A 9,978-nucleotide genomic window follows, 5' to 3' on the forward strand; every position below is an offset into this window, starting at 1 on the left:
TCCGCAGGTCGACGAGATAAAGGGCCCACAGCGCGCCAGCTGCCAATTAGAGGTCAGGGATGGGCGGTGACACAGTTTATGGAGAGATCAAAATCTGTAATCAACACCTTCTTCTTTCAATATCTTCCATGGAACAGCTGTGATGATCACCAAAACGTTGCTTCATCATCCTAACCTTCTGTAGCCGTATAGTCCACAACACTGGTTGGTACAAATTGATTTTTTTAAAATGAAAAGAATAAATGACGTTTGGTTTAATGCTACTAAAGCAAACACACTGTGTTTCAATTCTTAGTCATTAAATAGATTCAGAAAATAATTATTTTTGTAATCGTAGCTGGTTTTGCCCAATGTTTGACTTCTTATGTTGTGTTCAAGTTTCCTCGGAAGTCGGAGCTTCGATCTGTGAATGACGTCACACATGACTAGGAAGCCAGCGGGATTGCTAACAACTGTGCTACTGATGACTATTTCTAATGCAATACGTTTACAAAACCAGGAGCTGAGACATAGAAAAAGCGTAAAAAAAAATTTAAGCTATGTTTGATATACACAGCATTCATATGACAACCAACACTTATAAAATGGCACAATGCGCCTGGTAATCACAAAATGGAGAAAAATTAGTTATTGTCTTGATAGTTTGCACCAAGAATGATCAAATTATACTCTTTTTGGACGTTTAACCAGACAATTCTTAACTTAGCTGTGATGGATTCCCTAATCTTTCACTTATTGGGCAAAGGACTTCCAACCATCCGAGTTGCGAACCCCAAATCACGGGATATTAGGGATGTATTTCTAACTAGGAATTTGGAAAATCCAAATAGAGCACACTATTATTGCCTCCAGAAGCCCAGAAGAATAGCTTGAAGTCACTCCAGTTCTCAAATCTCCATTAGAGCCTCCAAATTGATTCCCTATATTACTATCCTCTAACACTGTATATACATTGTATATACACATAAGTGCTCCTCCATTTCAGCCATGCCTCTGCCTAGTTTCACCATCCTTTCCCTGTTTCTCTTCATACCTAGAGAAGTCAAAACGAAAAGTGCTCGTTTAATATCTCTACTTCCATCTCGGGAGCAATTACGAAGCCTGACATTTTGACCGGGGTGACGTGGAGGAGCTTTCTTTTTTTTTTAATTGAACGTGCCTTTACCTGTCTGCACCCTTGGGCTGAAGAACTATAGAAAGCTTCCTGACATTCACAAGCACAATAATCCATTTTCCCGATGCTCTGTACCGTTGTTCAACTCAGCTGTGAATGTGTGTGTGAGAGGGTAGTCGAGTTAATTGGTAGAGAAAGACAGACAATTAGAGGTGTGGTATTTCATTTAAGCTTTATAGGATGATTCCATTTTATTAATCCCTTGGCTTTTATACAACTCTATTCAAAAATCGCCTTCATGCTGAGGAGCACTCCACAATTACAGTCACTTCAAACTGATCATTATCATGACATTCTCTTGGTTTCATTAAGAAAGTGATTATGGTCGTTGTCTCCCATCAGTATTACTGAACAAGAAGGTCTGTCCTTCCCACACACAGTAAAATGCAAATAGCTTACAGCTCATTTACAGATCATGACGGAGTCTAATGAAAATGTCTTGGAGTGACTGTGATGGATGTTTCCCACACATTGGTAGCAGTGACAACAATAATGGAGTGGAATATTCCATTTGCTGAAGCCTGTCAGTTGCTGGGTTGTTGTCCATTTACAGCCAACAGTTTACACAGTATAAATACACACAACACAGATTTTTTTATTTATATAGTTTTTGTCCAACTGAACATAATTTCCCATGTAGTAGTACAAAATGTTTTTATTTTGGTAGATGTGTTTTTTTTCTTTAGATATACTTCTGCCATCGTCTTGGATTTGGATCAGTCGTGAGAGGTGGCAAGCTGTTAAACATCTGCTGAGGCTCTATAGGAATCATTCAGATCTGTGTGTTTATTTGCTATGCTTGTTATTTAACCCTCCTAGGATCGTCAAGGATTCTGAGTAACAGATAAGATTTTTCTGAAATCGTATCTCTGTGGGCTCCTGGTGGTGCAACATCCACTAAATGAATCTTTGATTCCTCTCTGGGGCCTGAGATGAGCTGTCTGTGGGCATCGTTGCAGACCACTTCCCTCACTAAAAAAAGATTTTCGGTAATTGGTACTAATGAATCCTTTTTGTCTGTAGCTCTTTCTCCCTCTTTATCAATGAACATTGCAGCAAAGTAGAAGGAAAATTAGGTTAATTAAATAAGGTGTTCACTCACTGTCTTAATGATTTTGTGACTTTCATCACCTCACTTTGAGGCTCTCTCTTTCATGCTCTTTTCTTTTTGCTGTAACTAAATTAATCAAAGAGCAACAAATACATGCTGCAACCTCCACTCCATTTATAAAAAGCTTTACAAAGAAGACATATTATATAACAATGCAATCTCATGTATACATTTAAAAAAGTGGGGCACGATACCCCCTTCCTTTAAAATGCGAGTGTCATCAGCCTATAACAAATTTTCAATTACATTTTATAGAAAAAATTAAAAAATATTTTCTTCATTTTATTTGCTAAATTATATTGCTTATATCAATTTTAAAATATTTAATTTTCTCTCTTACATCACATTTCAATAATCCTTCATATGCTTAAACCATTCATCAGTAAATCAAATAATATCTCACAGATCACTGTGTATCTGCAGCATATCAAGTATGCCGCTCTATTTGCCTACATGCCAATCTTTTCTAGGGGGGAAGAGGATAAACACAAAAGACATGCGTCAAACCAGATGCTTATCCAATCCAAACACACTCATGAAACTGTGCTATTTGTTCCTCTGTGTGGCTTTGAAGCTTCAAAATCATCTCAAGGACCAGTGAGTCATACAGAAGTTGAGGAGTTGAAAACACTGCAGCATTTCGTCCCAGCATTTCATCTTGACTTATGTGGCTGCAAATACAATAACATTTCATAAAGTCATGTAAATACAAAAGGCTAAAAAGAATAAATCACCATGCGACAGGGAGGGGGGGAAAAAAGGCCACCCACCAACAATCTCACCTCTTCTTCGACCCACGAGAGCATGAAGCTTGGCACACCCGTTGTCAAGGCTTCCTTGCAGCCAATGTCTCCATGGTGACGCTGCCTCAAAGCTTATCAGCTACCTCCAGCTTCATCTCCTTCCCCCAGGTTGGTGTCCTTGTCTCCTTCATTAGAGTCTTCACTTTTTATAAATCCAGTCCCTTTCCCCTAAGGCTTGTGTTCATTGCTTTTTTTTTTCTTTACCACCCAGCCCCTCCCTTTGAATGTGCCAATTACAGCAGCAAATGCATGGTCCTTGTCTTCACGAAGAAAGTGGTTCAGGTGTAAAGACGGAAGTGATTAGAGCCACAATGTGTTGGCTGAGCCATTAGCACAAAGGAGTAGACTGAAGGAACTACAAAACTTGACATCGTCCATGCAATAATGCAGCTGAAGTTCTGCCTAATGGATTCAAAGTCTAATAATTAGATTAGTCTGCTACTACTGAGCTTCCATTACTTTTTATTAAGAGTAATCAGCTTGTCTTTTGTTTAAGATAATCAAATCATTATTTTTCTTTTACTGATATTCAAAAGTAAATTTATCCTGCTTCTCTGTTTGACAAAAATTATTTCCCTTCATAGATCCAGGAGCTCTAAAAACTAACGAGTTAAATCTTGTTTGTTCAATCAGCGTCACTGAAGAACTGTGACTGATTTCACAGGATTACTGTGCCAGACATTTCCTGGCCAGTGTTTTGTAGTACCAGGAATCCTGTCTAGTTTCTTGGCAACTTGATCTCAACTAAAAGTGATTTGAAAACATAAATGGTGCGCAGGAATTTTTACCCTGCAGTTATTACTGCAATCCTCTTTTTCTTTGTGCCAAGTCACGCTCCAGCTTTTTGGCATGCACTCTATACAGGATGTGTGTAGTGTGTGTTTATATACACACACTATATGTGTGTATGTAAAATGGTTGTGGGGGTAGACGGTTGCGTTCTTCTGTTTTGCCCACAATACCTATTCGCCCAACACATCTTGTAGGCTTTTCACCGAGTTATTTTTGGCGAGATATATCCTGCGATTTTGAATAAAACTTGTCCCTAAAATCTTTGTTTTAATTGGATTGCACTGCAAAAATTAAACTTCTTCTGTCAAGAAAATTTTGAAAAAATAGTCGCATTTTTCCAAAATGCAGTTTCCTGCCATTAGCTGTCAAATCCTTTACATGTAAAATCTTTAAAACTGCGAATGAACTACAGTTTTTGCTATTACCTCACTCTTATTTACCAACTAGAGAAGCTTTTTTCTAGCCAAAGTATTCATACCTCTTAAATATTGTATCTACAAAGTAAAAATGTCCACATAAACTGACATGCTGCCCAAGGAGGGCATTAATCAAAGAAGCAGCCAAGAGTCCCATTGTAACGTTGGAGGGTAAAAAACAACTGCTACTGAAGGAAAGGTTTACCATAAGCCGTGTAGTAGACACCATAAACATATGGAAGACTGTAATCTGATTAGAAGGGAAAGGAAGGCTGGTAAGAGTTGATGAGAAGATGACCAATATTGGGGAAAAAAACAAAACTGTTAGCAGCAAATAATTTGAGACCGAACTGAAGTACAACCCAAAATTACAGCCAGATTTACAATTGAGTGTCTTTAGATCAAAGCATGTTCATGTTTTAAAATGGTCCAGTCAAAGTCTACAACCAAATCCAATTGAAAATATGCGGAAAGACTTGATTGTGAGAGATGCACTCCATTGGATTTGACTGAGCGGGAGCTGCTCTGCAAAGAAGGTTTCAGCAGTTTCCTGCTTTTCATCTTCCTGCTGAAACCTTTCAGTTTCCTGCTGTGCAAAGCTGGTAAACCAACAAACTTGCAGCTGTAGCCGCTTTGAATGTGGTTATTCAAAATTTTTACATGGGCTGCCTGAGTACATATAAATGCTACTCGGGCACATTTCAGACTATTTGTAAAAGATTTTGAAAATCATCTTTGAAAAGATTTTGGCTTCCTCTACTGTAGAGGAAACCAATTGGACTACGCAACTATCACCAACTATGACTAGTTGGTGATAGTGATCCACATAAAATCCCAACAAAATGGGTGCTCACATCGGTAACCCTAAAGCAGACTATCATTTTGCAGCTTTGCACTGAAGCTGCCAGGGAATTTTTAGTGAGTCACGAACACCTCCCTTTTTATGCTTTGTTTCCTCTTTCTTTTTCAATCTTAGCCCTGTTGTTTCAACACAAAGCTAAAGCCCATCATCTTCGTTCCCCGTTACTTCTTAAATCTTTTTTATGATAAAACTATTGCATAACTAGTTGGCTTTTTTACTCCTGTCAATTTGGTTAGTCATTGTCATTTGAGTTAAATGACAATTTACAGAGGCAATTTCTGGTAATGCAAAACTCTGAACTCGTAAGCGTAGGAGAAACTATGAATAAATGCAAAATATGGAGTAAAAGCTCAGCAAATGATCAGTCACAACTCGGTTATTATCACTGCAACAGGTCCATGGAAAAAAATAGAGAAAAAAATGGCAAAAGTAATGAATTGATCAAACACAAGCTCCTTTTAATGAATGAAAATCCTTTTTAGTCTATTTGTTTGATAAACGGCTCTAAATAAATATTGTAATTAAATTTCCCTCCATCTGTAGGAGGACATGCCAGAATGAGTTTGAAAGCCATTAGGCTAATAAAGCATTAGTTCCTAACCCCAGACTCACCATTGGTTTTGCATCTTGCATAACTGAGTTATTTTTATGGGAATACATGTTTGTTTGTTGTGTGAGTGTGTGTGTGTGTGTGCATGTGGGGGCGTGTATGGGTGTGTGTTTGCTCAGCTAATTCATATTTGTTCATATTTGTGCAACCAGGGATAAGTGGATGAAATGCAGCAGACGAGCCAGATAAGATACTGATGATAAAAGTCCAGTCCATTCACCAAGCGTTTCAAGAGCTTTGGTTTTTTTTTATTTGCTTTTTTGTTTTATATTATTTCCCTCCTTGACGATGGCTGTGAATCCTTTGAATCGTCCCACGTCCGTTTAAGTCCTGCTTTGTTCTCATGCATGTGTGTGTGAGCACATGTGAACTGATTTGAGCAGTCTCTCTGGTAAAAGGACGCAGCTTGACGCACTGGCTGACGTCACTGGAAACCAGGGCAGAATGTGTTTATTGATGAAGTCAATGAAGAGAGCCGAGAAAGAAACATAAAGAAATCTTAAAGAACCAGAAACTGAAACCCTCTGTTGCTAAGACCGAGGAATACAGGAAAGTTTAGTCTGATTTAATAACCTCGCGCACACTAATAAAGCACCTGTTTACAGCATAAATATTTGGAAGATGTCTGTTTTTGCCTCACTAATTGGCTGAACATTTCTGGAAGTGCGCAGTGTCTAGGCAACAGCAATGAGTTTTAGGCTCATTAAAGAGTGCCACCTTTTCCTGTCCTCCTATGCAGACTGTGTATATATGTGCTCAATAAGAGGCTGCACAGAGGCGTGGGCTTTTTTTTCTCTTTCTTTTAAACGTGAATGAGTCAATATGTGTGGATGCTAATATACCAGAAACAGTTTTGTTATTATTATTATTATTATGATTATTATTATTGTTATTCAGCTAAAGGCAACATCCTGTTCTTGCTGCAGCACATTGACAGGATGTTGTCACCGCACTGAGCCAAAACATGGTTTGAGTTAATGTGTGAAATTTGAAAAGGCTTTCTATTTTTGTCCCCCACCCCTCCTACCCACTTTTTCATCACAGTTAATCCTCTCATCTCTCCATCAGTCGCGGTCACCAACCCTTACGCCGCTCCTTTCCCTTATCCCCCCCCCCTTCGTCTTCTCTTCTGTTTTGTCTCTCCCACCTCTTTCTTTTCTGTCATTTTTATCTCTTTGGTTTCTCTTTAAACTGCTCTTTGTTGTGAAGCTGCCTCCAAAAAACATAGTGACCCCTCGCTTCTCCATCCCTGTTCCTACCCTCCCTTCCTTTCCCTTCCCTTCCTCCCTCCTCTCCTCCTGACTGATGCTATAAATACCCAGCATCGGTGAGTCATCGCCCCGACGTATCAGTTGCCTATCTCTCTGTGCCTTGCCACCCTCAGCCTCCCAGCCTACCCTCCCCAGAACTCTCAGCTCATTACCAGCCCTCACACTTTTTACCATCTCTAATTTGGCCTTTGCATCATGATAAATCCATGCTGAGTGAAGCAGAGCCCAGTGCCTGGCATGGTGCAGCCAAAGGTCGTACTGACACATTACCGACACAGACACCAAAAAAACAGAATCAGCAGGAGAGCTGAAAGTCAAAAACACTGTCAACCGAAAAAGAGCATCAAAGTCACTGCAGGTAATTCAAAATGTGTGAAGTGACTTTCTTCCTTTAGCTCTGAAATGCCTCAAGTATAGAAAAAAATAATCAATGTATCAACAGCAACACATATAAAAGTCTCTTTAACTGAGTTTTACACATCTCATTTTAACGATGTATTATTTCCTCATTATAAACCATCAAAAAACGAGGGAGAAATAAACATGAAGAAAGAAACAGGACACAAATGTTTTCTCCAGCTAGTTCAATGTGGAAAATGATCCAGGTGTATAGTACTGGAAGTATTTCAACTGTCAACTGCAAGTGACTTCACAATCAAAGCAAAGGATGAGCTGGTAAAACAACGACCACCAGATTTAATGAACAAGAGCGTATTGCATGAAAAGAATGTGACAGCATGAAAATATTGCATCAATATTTTGTGTGTGAAAAATATGAGTTAAAACATGCAAAACGTATTTCTATAAAAGTGAAAGTAGAGTCATTCGCATCTTTTTTTTTTATTGGTAGTAGTGACAGCCTGGCTCACTGCCCAGGGCGCCATTATACAGGGGGCACAGGTGCTCACTTGGTTATTTTCATGGCTTCTATTTTACATTTTATCTGTTTTTTACATCAAAGCTTTCTTCTTGAGAAGTAGATCCTGAGTCTGAGTCATACTCTATGTACTTTTCTTCCTGCAATAAATTATTCACTAATGTCTAGAGTTACGTTTTAACTTCTTAAAGTTACCATGTTTAATATGTCTCTATTCGTTCCTCATATTTTTGTAAAAATAATACCATTCATCTGGGTTTGTGACCTTGTATGGACCTCCATTTGTGAAAGATTTTAGTCTTAGTTTAATTACTACCACCGTGCTACACAGTTGTGCTGATTTTCTTGATTTGTTTTTTAGATGTTGCAGTGCTCTGTGCTCAAAGATGGCGCTTGTTTCTTCCTAGAAAATATTGATTTCTAGAAGTCTTGTTCAGCTGCAGCTTTGAAGTCCTAACACATTATAAGTGGCCTGAAGGGTTAGAGATAACACCCTCAAAACACAATGAATGCTGATGTTGTGCATGTCCAAATAGTGGGAAATGTAGTCCTATACAGTTCACATAGTAAGTAAACTTTGTTTATATAGAACCTGTTCTAGGACAGAAATCACAAAGTGCTTTACAAAATATAAGACATAAAACAAAAGATAAAACAGAAGGAGATATAAAAGCACACATGTGGCATAAAACAAAATAAAACTAATTAAAAACCTTGGATGCAAGCAGATTTTTTACAGATCCACTGGGAAATAATGAGGCGTTATGTTTGAAAGGTTACAAACTATATATACTTCCTCAAACATCTTCTTTATTTCTTTCCACATCTCAGCTCCATCCTTGCATTATCGCCATTTTTCAGCCTGAAATGCAATTATTCTCACTTCTTCTCCGGGCACCACCCACCACCTCTCCAGAGTTATGAAGCAGTCCAGCGTCAGCCCTGCTCATCCCTGGGTAAACGCCAATATGTCTCCGGCTAACCCAGGAGTGTGTGTGAGCAGAACATAAAGATAAAAGTTTTATTTATTTATTTTTTTTTTCCGCACTTCTGAGTCATAAGTAGACAGGAAGAGGGAGCCAAGCGAAGCAGCAGCAGGAGGAGGGAAAAAAAAGACGGAACAGCATGCCAGTGGAAAAAAAAGGAAGACAGAAACAATACAAAAATAGAAACAACAATCTTTATTCAAACAATCTGGAAGACATCCTTCCTGATTTTCTGTGTTGTTGTTGTTGTTGTGGCAGAGCCATTTCTTCTCTGTACATGTGTGCATCAGTATCAGTGGACTAATGAAGGGAGCATTATGCCTATGACTCACTCACTCGTCCCAGAGGAAATGGATGGAGGGATGAAATGGCAGAACAGAGTGGGAAGGATTGCCTGACTGTGTGGTCTTCTAGACCGCCTTTTATTTCAAATGAAAAATGGAGCCAAAACATACCACCTCAATTGAAAAATAAAATAAAAAATAGCAGGAAGCTTACCTCAATAAAATACAACGTTATTTAATGCTGTAGGTGTCACTGATACGCCAACATTGTGGGTTAGCAAAAAAGGTGGAGAAGCTGGTTGTTCACAGAGTGCTCTATCCAAACAAGTTAATGAAAAGTGGAGGCTAAGGAAAACATTTTACTAGAAAATAGTGCACAGGCAATGGAAATAACTACAAACTTCAGAGAAAAGAAGAAAGGCTGTTTCAAGAGAGTGGGGGGCGGAGGGATTCAAATTTATTACTGGAGTCAGTGTTTCAAGAGCCACATCACACAGACATGAACTACGGCTGTTGCATTCCTGATCCAGAGACAACATGACAACATCAGAGGAGTCTTACCTGTTGGTCCGCTGGGTTTCTCAAGTCCAAAGTCAGTGCAGTCATCCACTGGAACGTTTTAATTGCACGTCATGCTTCCCTCTGCTCACAACCTTGGTGAAGACGTTGTTTCAGTTTTCCAGCAGGACTTGGCACACATTGCCAGAGATATCAAAAGCTGGTGTTATTGTGCAAAATCGACCAGAAGCTGGGCAGACCCAACCCTCATAGAGAATCCATGGAATATTGTAT

Source organism: Xiphophorus maculatus, chromosome 6 (assembly GCF_002775205.1).
Source record: "Xiphophorus maculatus strain JP 163 A chromosome 6, X_maculatus-5.0-male, whole genome shotgun sequence".
Lineage (NCBI taxonomy): Eukaryota > Metazoa > Chordata > Actinopteri > Cyprinodontiformes > Poeciliidae > Xiphophorus > Xiphophorus maculatus.